Genomic DNA, 15162 nt, shown 5'->3' with positions numbered 1-15162 from the left:
ACTTGTAATTCGCGTTCAAGGGGGAAGAAGAAGTTTGCGTTTAGAAGAAAGCGAGATCGTTGTGCAATCCGAACTTTCTACGAGCTTCCAAAGGTATATGAAAAGGTGTTTACGAATCGCTAGACGGATATTATATCGCAAGAATGACACACATTGTGTGAAACAGATAGTGCACAATGATAGGAAGAAGGAATGTGTGCAAGATAAGTCTTATCGATGGAACAAAGTACGGGCTAATCACGCACGGTGTACAGCATCGCGTGCGTAAGTTCAAAAGTGCCTAAACTCGTCGCGTATCGATGGTACGCGAGATGCAGAACATATTTGTTTAATTGATTAAACATTAAACTAACGCTACTTATGTCTTATCTATCGTAAGCCTCTTTTTTCAAAATTGTAACAATCGCCGGAGGGTGAGAAGATAACGAAGAGAGGAAAATAAAGAAAAGCGATGGCGGGGTGGTGAGAATGCTTAGAAACACGTTGGAATTGATTATGCGTTAATCACTTCATCCCTTGCGTTCATCCCTTCCCATTCTCCCGCCTCGACGAGCACACAAAGGTCGAAGTTTAGAGTACGCGGAGTAAGGCGAATTAATTTCGCTCGGGTACAAATTATCCGAGCTACGAGAAACTTGTTGGCGAAACTCCTGAATTCATTTCGATAAACTTTATTCCCGAAGCAGCCGCGTTTAACTTTTCAGATTGAATTAATAGACCTCGTTTATTTGCATGCGTATAAAGTTAATCTTCTTAAAATTTCAAAGTTCGAATCACTTGGCAAATACCTTTTATCTTAATTCACCTATCAGCCATCTAAGGTTCGGCATGATTAGATGACATAAAAGTATCTCAAAATAACACTTATAATATAACAATTTAAAACTTAAAGTGTACTGAAAATAGCTATATAAAATCTTTATCAATATTCTTAATATCTGATGATTAGTTGTAGATCGCAACAAACAACGATAGATTTTGTGGTATTTCAGATCTAATACAAAAGTACCTAAGATAACACTTAGTAACCGCGTTTCAATGTATCAGCCGAGAAGCTTAAACCACTACACACAATTCGCATATCGCATCCAGGAACAGACGCACTGAGGGTGAGAGAAGAGTATCGATCGATGGTTTACGCTTATCGTGCCGGATAATGGAGCTCGTCGCTATACGAACAGCTCTAGCTTTCAAACGTTTTCACATACACATTCCGTGCATTCCTAGAGCACCATCGATCGGAGTTTCTATGTAACGTCTCGTTGCTCCGCAACTAGCATCCGTTATCCTCGAGATCATTAATTTTACCCAACAGTTGACTGATAATCCGCTTCGGACAATAGCCGATGCTCCAAGTTAACGCGAACAAGGCTAACACTAAATATATATATATATATCGGGACCGATCGATTTCCTCGCCGAGTGGATTTAATTGATACCAGAGTTTAATCAAACCCCATGACCGAACACCGACGAAAGATGAAAAGTTTTCAAGCGGAAATGAAAAAAAAAGATTTCATTCGATCACGTTCGACTTGTTCGCGGATAAAAACGTTCCATATTCATGACGGGTCAATCCACGCTGAAATTTTCAATGATCCGCGAACAGAACACACCGGGAATATATTAAACGGAAACGCGAGCCGACCGGTAGCTTCCGTCGAGCTTTACGACGCTCTCAAGCGGTTTACGAAGTTCTCGACGCGCGACGCTTCATCTCGCGCGGATATTGGCCGCGACCAGGCCATCCATAACCCCGTTGATATTGCCATCTAGTCGGCTATTTATTGCAGACCGCTATATCAGAACAGATAATACTCTTTCGGTCGTCGTCCCTACGGAATATCAATCGTTTAAATCGAACGATCCGTTTCATTTCTATAAAGCCGAGCTTCGACGTAAAAACTGTTTTTATGAGACAGATCGGTCGGCAGACATTATTCGTGTAATTCCTGAGATATATCTAGGGTGAAAGTAAAATCGAACCGATGGCTTTTGGATAAATTATGATGGAGAAATCGCTGAAAGTCCTTCGAAATCGAGGAACCCGCGTGATTGAGAGTGCTCGAGTGTTTCTGCTGATCCCACTCCATTTTCGATCCTCGACGGGTAGATTTAACCCTTCGGGATAATAAAAGAAATCGAGGAGAGTAAAATAGATGGTCGAATAATACTGTGAGCATGGTCGTTATTTGCAGCAGTGAATCGTATTATTTTGACTTCGGGTCAATTGTAATTGTGTCAATTCTGGAATTTAATTTTAGTCTTAAAGCAAGGGGAGAAAATCGATTTTTCGAGGATTTTCTTTTTCCTCCTTTTTCCCATTAAGCAGGGCTATTTCGTAAAGTTGAAGATTCACAGGAACGGTTAATGGATCTTGAATTATTCAATTCACTCTAAATGTAAAGCGATACGTTCTTTAACTGACAAGTGTTCTTTTGACAAATTCAATGAGGTTTATCGTGATAGTCATTTGAAATGACACACAAATAAATTTCGAGAGCATATTTTATCAACCAGTTGAACCAACTACTTTTACGTTTCGGCATTTATTAAATTGAAATAATTTGGACCATAAATTTAACACACCATTAGATTAATTTCTTGCTCAAAGTCCACTTGGAGATTAAACTAACTTATTAAATTCCATACAATGCAAGGTTACACGTCACAACTTTGCGAGATTAGTTAATGTCAGCGTAATGCATGAGATTCCCCTTTCATTTCCTGGTGGTTTCAGGCACATTAACAACACCCCATAGTTCACAGTCCATAAATTTGCCGAACATAATTGAAGCAGAAGTCTCGGAATGTACTTCTTGATACAGAAATTAAAGCAACGACGTGGATAGATAATTACTTCTCGAGTCTGATTACAAAAGTGACATAATTAAAATGCAGATGTTGTAGCGGTTCGAAACTTTAGCCAGGGGAAAAATTAGAATTGCAAAAGACTACACAAGTATACACTGTAATACTAAAAGTATTACACAACGAATACAAGATGTTTATTTTAACCTCTAACGGAAGTTTCATTAAATAGCTACAGAAAAAGTTTTCCTCCGGCTCTTAGAAATACAAGTTTCTCCACCCGCTGCTCTGATATATTTTATTTACAAGTTCGAGATTCTACCCCGAGCAAAAATATATCCGGTTCCTTCGGAAAACGAAAGGAAGGAAATACTTGGGGATACTTAGACTTGCTAATTTTCTGTTTAGTACGATGGCATGAAACTCCGAAATTTAATATTCATCAAAATATCCAAGCGTAGCACTGAACTTCCAACGAAAAACGATAAAATTCTACACACTTCGTCAACTTTGCCCTAATTACCCACCAGCGAAAGCATATTCGCAGCTCAATTAAAAACTACTTAAACTTCACAAACGTCTGGCTACGCTTATTCGAGTACAGCCGAGCGAAAAGTAATCCGATTTTATAACATTTAGTATTTCAACAACTGTAACCTACTATTTTATTTACTCTATTTAATCTTTTACACACCGTGAAATCTCCTGTATAAACATTTTAATCTACCAAAATGAGAACACCTAAAATACATATCAATTTAGATATTAAACAAGGGATTTATAATTCAACGAGGCTTCCTTAAATCTATATCTAATAATCTTAATGGCTGCAGGGATGATGTTTCATAAGAGGATGAACAGTTATCGCCAGATTAAGATGATGATATTTATTATGACATTAATAACAATGAAATATCGGTTCGAGCACTTGACGAGCTTTCTACGAGTAAAACTATACTGAAATGTTTTTATGAAAACATAGAAAAATGATCGAATGTCTCAAATAGAAGATCCTTTTAGATTCCTTTTATCAAAGTCGCGTGGGTGAATCGTGAGAGTAATTCGACGCTTTCGTTGAAGTTCTTTGCTCAGGGTGCTTGCGAAATTTCAACGACACTCGAGGAACTCGTAACACGAGCAATATGTGCAAGAACTTGACTAACACATGCACGAAGGAACGAACGCGAGCTTGTTTCGCGAGAGTAATGTTTTCTGCCAGCAGCTAAAAGTCCAACCGAACATATGTCAGTGGAAAACCAAGGTCTCCGTAAATACCCGGCTGCTCGAGAATTTTCGAGGTACTTTAAGAACATAATAAGCGAGACCGGTGTTCGTGGAACTCTTTAAAATTCACTGATGTCGGAACGGCAACGAGTAATTTCCTCGTTTCCACGATGTTTGCCCGAGAAACGCGTCAGTCAGTTTGCTAGTTGCATTATTCGAAATCGAAGCGCGACCGGTTATTTCCCCCAGGAATCTCGTTTGAAGAGGAAAACGTGCACGCCAGGCTTTTCGATTTGATCAACAAGGAAAATTGGCGACAGGGAAATATTTGCCGCGAACACTTTGATGTTTGACGCGGTCGCCGTTTAATCGAGCAGCCCGAGTTCGTGTTTTGTTTCTCGTTCGCTAAAAGTCGAGGGTAGAATATGGAAAACTTTTTAGAAATTCTAAAAATAAAAAGCGTTTTAACTTTTCATCACGCGGGCAAAGGAATATTAATTGCTTTCGCAAAGATTTACAAAAGACAATTTGCGGTCCTTGGTCAAAGGTAGGGAAAAGAGAAAGAGTCGTTTTCGCGATCAAAATTGTCCGTCTTTACAAATAAACAAAAGGGTCGTTGAAAAGCTTTTCACGGATCGCCACGTCTTTGAGACGAGGGGAATCTTGACGTTAGACCCCGGCAAAAGTGAGACTCGAGCTGTGTAATGCCGAAAGCAGATATGTACATGGGAAAAGATATTATTTCTCAAAGACTTCGTGGTCAGCAAAGAAATAAAACGTGCCTCTTGACACGATTCAAACGGCAACGGGGTGAAGTTTAGTAGGCCACCAAGCATTGTTGCGAGGAATAATCATAAATTCACAAAGGTGTTTGGGACGCGGTACGGGTCGCCTACGAAAGGATGTATCATCTTCAAAGGGAGCTTTCATGTTTTAATTAGTAAGAAAAACGTCCCCTTGAAATATTTATTCGAGCACTCGAGCTTTGAAAAATCTGAGCAGAAATAACAGCAAGATCGTAACGAAATAAAGACTCGAGGGTGAAATAATTCAAACCTAACTGCATCTAATGATAAATCCAAATAGAAATATAAAACTTCAGAGAAAAATGAACGGCACATTTTTTAATTTGTAGAGCTTCTCAGAGTATTTCAATTAGCAGGTACTGTAAGGTATTTTTTTGTTTTCGAGTTCAAAATTGTGTCTCGTCCTAATTTCGAGTCGGTTGTTGGCTAAACCGTGATTTTCACCTGGTTGTCCGGTTGTTTCCTGTGACACGAGGAACCAACGAAATAACGAGCATACTCCAACAACCGTCAGGAATATTTTGTAAAGAGGAATGTAACTATGTATATCTCTATGCGTCCCCTGTCGCTTTGTGTCACGATGCATACGTCCAATGTGCACTCAGCGTGCTGAAAATCTTGCGGAATTAAAGCGACACCGACAAGCCTGCATTATCGTTGCAAGCCACTGTTTTCTTCGATGAATGGATGTTCACGACTGTCCGACCACGTTTAAGGCATTGTCGCTTCCCTCGTTTAATCGTCTTTGGCACTCACTCAATGTACACTTCGTTCATCCATTATTTTCTCTTCACTTTCGGCTTGCAAATTCTTTGCTCGAATCATTGTAATACCATGATACGATAATTACCCGGTGTAATTGTAACTTTATTTCAATCGCGTAATCATTTTTTAATTACTGGTACGTGGAATACGTCTGCTGAATAGTCTGATCAATCGTCTGAATAGTATATCAATTTAAAGCTTAAGGTTCGATGAAAATGACTGTATAAATATTTTGTTAATATTCTTAATTAAAAATGGCTAAATGGTAAGTTCCAAAGAGGTATCAATCATTTGGTATTAAAAATATTGATGAAAAGTTTATGCAATGGTTTTTATTAAACTTTAAGCTTTAAATTAATATATGATAAATACGATTTTGTAAAATTTTTCTGTCATAGAATTGATGATGAAAAAGCTACTCGTTATTGTTACAGTGAATTGAATCGAAATGACTAAGGTGATATAAAATATAGCCAGATATTTGTTCCAGCATTGTTTACAGAAGCACGTGTGCTGATTATACGTGAATAGCACCCTGAAGGCATATATTGCAACGCCAGATGCGGCTGCTATAGTTGAAAATTGGATTCTGCCAGAAACACTTGTATGACACTACTTCTTGGTAGAAATGTTACGTTATGAATAGGATATTTCTCACAACTCAGAATAGGAATTTCTAACCAGTGCATAAAGAAAATTAATGTTAAATAGAGAATAATTTTCAAACGTTAGAAATTATTTAGGAATCTCTAATATTTGTTTCTTACTTTTTTTGATCAAACTTTAATGAGTAAAGTAATAATAAGAAAACTAATTACATTTAGACGTGATTTAAGAAACATTTTGTATACGAAATCACAGGAGAAAAATCTTAAAATAATTAAAGTCTTTCATGTCAGCTTTCGCCTTTTTCATCATCCGCCTTCAAGCTCATTCTTTTTTACTCGAGCTTCCCATCCATATTTCTTTCTAGCACGCGAAAACCGTCGCTTTAGTAGCACAGCTAATGACAAAAAACCGACGAAAAGTTCTCGTTACCGTCTAGGATGAAATCGATACACACTATCAGCGACATTTCCATGGAAATATCTCTCGTCTGTGGAACGATATCGCGCGAATGGAAAAAAAAACGCGTCCACGGAATAACCGAAAATTTCATTAAATACCCGTAATAGAACCATCGAATACCTTATTTCTTCTCGATACCCACTTTCCATCGATTTATCTACTATTTTCAGTCCACCTTTCCCTCGGATGCATTTCAGCGTCGAAATCTGCGAATCCATTGACGGAAAACTAATTTAAAAATAGCCGACGAGGAAAAGAGATTCGAAATCTTTTGAATAATGTTCCAAGCTCTTTTCACGTGACGTTATCGTGTCGATATGGGTATAATGCGATAGACCCATCGAAGCGAACTGAATTATCTGTACATTGACGAGATCACATTTCGATCCTTGAAGAGCAACGTCAAAGATCCTCAATTTTAACAATTATTCAAGTAAAATACTTCTTATCGTCTACAAAATTAATTTTTAATTTCAATTTGAGATACTGATCACCGGTGACCTCCTAGGTACCTTAATAATAATAAATTAATTAATTTTCAGATTCATGCTTTCTCAATGGCCTGCACAGCAATGGCCTGTTTATAGATTACACAAGTTGTAGTTGAAAATTTATCACTGAAATGAAAATTGGATCGTAGTACCGGAAGTTATGAAATATCTTCTCCTAAAACGGTAACAGATGCGGGCAATATTTGGAACAGGATGCTCGTTAAGATGTCGATCCTTTCGTTACCAGCTCGATAAAAGCTTTCGCGTTTTGAAACTACGAATAAATGTACAATGTCTTTTATCAGACACCTTTACACAATACCTTCGGGATTGTTATTCCACGTGATCGTATCTCGATGAAATTACTCGAGGGACAAGCTTCATATTCTCTTCCCTCTCGTCATTTCGCAAACATGTCGATATATACATCGTGCGCAATGTTCTATGCAAACGCGTATGGTGGCTATATGTGATAATTGATGATTTTTCCGTCACGCATCGATAGGATAATGTTCCTCGATTTAGGTCATCAGTATTCCATGGTTCACGTCGATTCGATATTCAGATTCGTTTATATTTCATTCAATTACCAACAAATCAAACTCTCCATGAATTATTGAAATTCTTACCGAAGTGATGAAATATTTATCATAATTTTTCATTTCATTTAGAGCATGAAACCCCACTGCCTGCCTACTATTTCAACGATTCTCAATTATTAGTATAAATTGCGAAGACCAATTAGCTTCAAATTCTTCCCTATCGAATCTAAAGTGACTGTCTAACGACGAAAACCCGTCGTGGCACCTTTTCCCGAAGAAATTCAAGTGTTTACGACGTATATGTAATATTCGAGCCTACTTTATGCCCGGGCACGAAACGCAGCTAAAATCGTTCACCAGGCTGATCGCTGACGTTCGCTAAACAATATTCACAAGTTTCTTACCCAAAACTTCGACAATGCCCGTCGATAGTACAAAACTGTCAAAGAAACAAATCTGGTAAGAATTTTGTATCTTTCGAAGCATGAAGAACAATTCCACTATTATTCCACCCCCTGGCCATCTAATTACGATAATAGAACAGGCAAGAAAATCGTGTCTAATTTCAATTAACTTACTTCCCTTGATTACCAAACGATTCTACTGGAAGATGAGCTCTGATTAAAAGCAAATACCGTAACGATAGCCAATCACGGAAAGGCTAATGATATCGATGGAAAGAGAGAAAGGATGATCTAAATGAGGTCAGCTAAAATTTCACACCCTGGGATCTCATCTTGCCGGTAATTCCAGGACAGTTTCGAAAACGAAACTTTCTCCCGTCGATGTGTAGACGAAGACTGACGATAATGGAACTCGAAAGAAAGGGGATACCCAGGGTGTCAGGGTTCGAAGGCGAGGCTGGAAAAAGGAGGACAAGGGATGCCGGAAGCGACTATTCGTTGCTCGAGGGATGGGAACGCGAAAGAGGAGGATGGTCGAAGGGAAAGAGAAGATGAAGAAGAACGCGTGGAACGCGAGGAACTCGTCCTCGTAACGGGGCCCTCGAGTCCTCGAGACTGTATGGCCGCGTTTCCATCTACGCTCTACCTTTACGTTCCTTAAAATACGTCACCTTGCTCTGGCAATTAGCGGGAAGCACGCGAATGGCCCTTGCTAGAGCTCACCTGAAACACTCCCCGCGGAAAGTTCAAGGATGAGAGACCGTCTGATAGAGGAGGGTAGCAGGCGATCTTGTTTAAAGCGGAAACGCGAGAGATAATCAACGCGAAGAGCGTTGTAAAACGCGCTTAAACACTGATAGCGATCGTTTTCCTTGGATCTATTTAGGCTTAGTCGATAGGTCAAGGGAACAAGATCACGCGAACAGTGATCTAGGTATTTACAAAATGATTCATTCGGTCAAAAATTCTCGAATAACAGAAGCATCTAAAACAATATTTATTTTGAATTTGCAAAGAAATACATCATTATCTTAATGATCCAAACAACATCCCTGATGATAAAATGTTGAAAACTTTTCTAAAGGTACCCATGTACGTTGAAACAACGAGCTACAGTATAAAAAAACAAACAAAATGAATTCTTAAATGTAACAGAGTACACATGAAGCAGTATAATTAGTCAAACGACCTCAACCTTCTATCCTACCTTAACCGCAAAACCCCGAAAAGAAAAATACGCTTTCTGGCTGATAAATTATGTGGTCAGCCCGGCAACAGAGTTCTTTGTTACACGGTAAATGTATTCGCGATTCGTAGCTCTATCGAGGGTTCCACCCTTATCGTACGTCTGGTTAACTTGTCCCAATTCTATCGATCCAAGGTTGGAAAAATGTAGTTACTTCCTCTCTTTGTGACCCCTGTCACGCGGCCATTCATTTCTTACCCTCTCGGGTGCAAGTGTACACGATGCACGGGTGTGTAGGTGGTCGTGTTCACCTATGTAAAATGTAAAGAAACTCGTGTTTTGCATTATTTCGTGTAACTCTTTCTCCCTCGAGTCTGTGCACGAAAACCAGCCTCTCACTGCCTACCTAGTTTCCGTATCGTACCCATTGCACCACTAGCACAGTGTACACGTTGAAATACTTATTGCGTCGTGGTTTTGTGGCCAAACTGGCCGACCACGATGCTGTCCGCAAGTTAAATTGTTCCAATAACCGAGCAACGTATGGAGGATCTTGGTGACCATTCGATAAGATGGCTCGTAAGAAAAGATAAAACTGGAAGATTGGATTGGATACACGTGCTACTCGATATTGGGACACTTGCAATTTTTATTATATGTATAGCAATTTGTCTGAACTATCGAACTTTTATATTTGATTATTGCATTTCCAATTGTTCATTTAATTTCGGAAGTAAATTATTAAAATTCAAATATATTATTATGGACAGTTTTATAGACATCAATTTTTTTTTGTAATACTTCTATTAATAAAAGGAATCTATTATAAGTCTAAGTTACTTCGAAATCCTTGACCGAATGATCGTTGAAAGGACACAAATGGTATCCATTTAAGTGACCTCACCTTATCTCCTACCTTCAAATTCGAACGATCAATCAAGACCCAACCACGCCCAATCCTTTCTTTCAAGGTTTTTCTAGTATACTCCTAGCGATAATGCTTTAAGACATTGAGTATTGTGCTACAAAATAAATAGTGCAGGATAATGAATTCGTTAATGTTCATATTCTGCACCACGATGACTACCGCAGTGGAAATAACTGTGTATGGTCAGACACGCTATAATTATACATATTCATAATACTATCATTTTATCTTTCAATTTTAACTCTTGTTATCTTGTGTAATTAACACCTTAATTGCCGTAGCGAAAAATTTAATAATTAGTTTTAAAAAAAATGGAGAGCAAACTTAGAATAGCGTTGGTTAAATTAAAAATTAAGATTTATAGCGTTGAAAAATCTAAATAAATAACAGTTCAGTTAATATATAACCGAAAACTAACTGTATCGTAGAAATCAACAAATATTTAATTTGCACGACATTCAACTAGATGATACATACGATATGCAGTTGCATTGTGTACAACGATCTATCTTCTATTCTCTCTTGCATTCAGTTTCTCTGAATTTCCACGAACGTCGGAATGTTTGGTCGAACACGGTCGACTTCCATAAATTTTAAGGAATTTATGGAGTCGTATAACTAGCCGATACGTTCAACGAAATGTCATGGGGGCTACGTGACCGACAGAAATTCGTCGGAATTCTATATTATTCAATCGTCTTGAATTCTTGAAATTCTGTTTTAATAATACATTGAAGCAGTCACTATTCGTGATACGATGATGTAAATTACTATTAATATCCGTGATTAATGTTTTAATTCAATGCTTCAATTTGTTACCTCGAATTATTAATGTAATCTTTTTAATACATCAACGTTGATATTTGCTTCCATGATTTCTCATTACAGTGTGCCCTATTACGCACAGTTATTTCCACTACGGTAATCAAAGTATTGAATTCGTAATATAGGTCATTGATGATCCCCATAGGAATCGAGACACAAATATTAATAATGAAAGATTGTACAAATGGCTTATACCGAGCTAACTCGAGCTCAAAAGCGCAAATCTGTCTTTGAACGGCATCTGGGATGGAAAAAAGCGAAATGAAAAAAAAAAAGTTGCAACAAAAGGAATAAGCAATAAATACGCAATCGAGCGTAAGTTTCAACGAGGAATGAAACGAATCGCTTTGAGAGCAGACCACCTTTAATATTAAACGAACTCTCACAAAAATGGGGGATAAAATCTCTCGCTGTGTACAGGATTTTATTATAAAGAACCAGAATTTTATGAAAGAAATTTTACAATTGAATTGGACGTTTCTGCGCCTTTCAAGCCCTATCTCCGTTGAATCTGTCTCATTTATTAAATATGCTGGGAACGCAGAATCTGTACGCTTAAAATCTCAGGTGAAAATTAAAGAGAAAAAAAAGAGATCGATCACAGGTTGAGCACGCGAGTCAATTAACTGCATTAAATTTCATCGAGCAGTAAGGTGATCCGAATTACTGAAAATTTCATAAATTTCTCAGCACGTGCTTCCAATAAACTTCAGCAACCGGATGTGAGCGAGGTAGAACCGTACGGTGAGATTCAATTAATAATTCGTAGCCGGAAAATTACGATGAACCGGTAAAATGAAATGTATTGAGAATCAATGTTAAATGATAATTGGTAAAATCGGTGGAAAGCATTTAATGTTAAAGTAAATGAGAAATTCATTATTTTTAACGTCTGCGTGCAATAAAATGGAACGAAGAAATATGAATTAATTTATCAAGAAAAATATCACAAAAAAATAATTTTTTAGTATCTTAACATGTCAAAAAATTGATTGATCTAATTTAAATTTTGACTAATTAGACATCATTATAAAAGAAAATTTTTATGAATAATTAAACAATGCTTCGACATACCTACGAGGTGAGGAAATGCATTTCTATGCAATTGTCGGAAAAGTAATTCTAACGATAATTCTCGTTATTATCAGGCACGTCACGAAGTCTCGGAGGGTGGAAGAAGAATATATTAAGTGCATGAAAAACTTCTAGCCTACTTTCAGCATTCTGATTTGATTATTTTAAATTCAAATAAATTCCTACCTTCCTGCCTGTCAAATAATGGAAGATAGAGGCGAATACTGTGACAAACGAATCATACTTTATATACAATACGAAAATATAGCGAAAAATTGCAAAAGAAGACTAAAACTATTGCATGGCCCTAATATTAAAAAGAGAGAATATGAAATGGATTTGAAAGGAAAAAGGATCTCGATGAAACCTGCGCCCCTGTTATCCGATTGCCCTTGCCTTCCTGATCGTCAAAGAAGGCCAATAATTTCTCGTATCCATGGATCCAATCGATCTACGTCGATCGGAAATCGATGGAAGCTCGTTTGCTCGTTCCATCCACTTCAACTTCAAGGTATACACGCATTCGGATACTTTCATCGATGCGTTTCACGGGAAATTGGCTCACGTCAGAGACTCCCGCAGCCTCGTCGAAGGAATTATGACGCGTTATTGGAAATAATGGATGGAGAGTAATCCATCATCGTATTACCTATCCGAAATAGGCATGAGCGTAGGCTCGTCGATAGTCGACGAATTATTGCACCGTTTGATTTTGCATTCGATTTTGCATTCCATTTGTGCTGGAAGAGCTCCGATCGATTTGAGGATTTTAAAACGGCCGCTAATGGCCCGTTAAGGGATTGTTACTCGTTAATCACGGTAGAATTAAGGCGAATCCTACGGATTTAAATCACTTTAATTTACGGATAAAATTTCAAGCTTCTATAGGATATAGGATGTTATAAATTGCATTTGTGAAAGTAAAGGTATTTAATGTCTATATATTTAAAAACTCTGAGTGAAAAATAGGTGCTTTTCAAATTTTCCATAATGAAATTAATTGGATAAATACCTAATTAATTTCAGATACAGTGTTATTGAAAGTGCTCAAATCTATAGCTTCAAGGAACAACATGTTTACACATTTTTTAACCGACTTCGAAAAGGAGGAGGTTACTCAATTCGATCAGTATGTATGTTTTTTTTTTTTTTTTTTTTTTTTTTTTTTTTTTTTGTGTGTGTTCACCGATTACTCCGAGATGAGTGTACCAATCGGAACGAAACCTTTTACATCTTGTAGGGTATGTCTTCCGGTTGGTCCCATTGAAAAAAAATTTTTCATTTTTTCATTGTTATTGTAAAATACAGGAAGTTTTTAATGTCAAAATTGGACGATTTCAATGAACTTTTAATATGTTGTCGGGGAAATGATTCTGAACAACTTTTTCATTATGCATAATTAACGGAAAGCTTTAGTTTCCGAGATATTCGTAAAAAACTATTGTTACTACTACATTGAATTCTACGTATGCCTACGTGTCTTTACCGGTGTATGAGTCAACATGCAGTCGCCGATTCTCTACTGTTTCTTGTATACATGTATACTTTCCAAGGCATGAACCGATTGCGATGAAACCTTTCACATTTCCGCGATATCTCACTTGCAAAAATTTATGCAATTTGTTATTGTTAATAACTATTGTTATAACTTGTATGGAACTTGTTATCACTAAAAACTATCGTTGTTGCAATTAACCAATAAGAACGGTAAACCACCTTACGGCATCCTACAAATACCGCTCGTTCCACTAAAAAGTGTGAAATAAAATAATTTTTAACAAAAAATACAACCGACTTCGAAATGCACTAAAAAGTATGAAATAATTTCTACTTCATTTATACAAATACCCAACAGCTATTAATAAAACCTATTTACTCGTTAAATAGTATACTAAATACATTTCAACCTTTTCGGAGGCGGCGCAAAATTAAAAACTTTTCTTATACTAGAAAGATTCAAGCGTCGATAACCTATCAAATCATTATTGACAGCATCGTATATTCGGGTATTTTTAATTTTGCGCCGCCTCCGAAAAGGTTGAAATGTATTTAGTATACTATTTAACGAGTAAATAGGTTTTATTAATAGCTGTTGGGTATTTGTATAAATGAAGTAGAAATTATTTCATACTTTTTAGTGCATTTCGAAGTCGGTTGTATTTTTTGTTAAAAATTATTTTATAAGATCCTACGTATCAAGAAAAACATGACCTCCAGCGAATCTTGAATTCTTACTTTTTCGTATCAAATTCGGTTTCTTTCAAGCACCTATTTTACATTCGAAGAATATTATATACGGAAATCTCAAGGATTCCTTGCTTCAAGTAATGAAGTAGAATACTTCAGAAAAAACAACTTCTGCAAAGACTTAAATCAACAAAAGCTTTCCAAGTGTAAATAAAAGTCAAAAACTTCTTCTCGGCTAGCAGAGAATAACAGAATGAACTGGACTGTTTCAATTTTAATCTTGAATGGGTACCCCTTTCAAAGAAGTTTGTTTGAAAATTATTTAAATTGTTTGAACGTTTAGCATGCAACGGGATCTTGATTAATGAAAGACAAATGTTTTCAGAACGTTAGGTCCAGCGCGAGGAAAGTTCAAGGGTTTTTAGGCACGCGAAACTTTTAACAGCGTGCTTCACTTTCTCACAAGTATGATTTTTAATGAACTTCCTCAATTTTATCGTTAACGATGAACGTCGGAAACTATCATTCGTCATGTTAGTAAACGAATATTCATATTACTTTCTAAGAGGCATTAAAAATACGCAATTCATTTCGATTACACGCTTTATCGTTTAACCTTTTCTCATTATAATCAATTTTATGTAGCACGTTGAATGCTGTAAGAGTCATTTGTGATTGACACTCGACTTTCCAATGGTATCGTGAGAGATAATAATAAAAGTACTTAAATTAAATGAATGGTAATATTTGTTAAATTTGTAACATTAATACAGTGTACAAGATACGGTTAAAATATCAAACAAATGCACTTTTGAACCGTGGAGATCTCTGGTAAGCTTCACTAATTGTAA

The sequence above is a fragment of the Osmia bicornis genome, chromosome 13 (assembly GCF_907164935.1).
Source record: "Osmia bicornis bicornis chromosome 13, iOsmBic2.1, whole genome shotgun sequence".
Taxonomy (NCBI): Eukaryota; Metazoa; Arthropoda; class Insecta; order Hymenoptera; family Megachilidae; genus Osmia; species Osmia bicornis.
Note: the sequence above shows the minus strand (reverse complement) of the source record.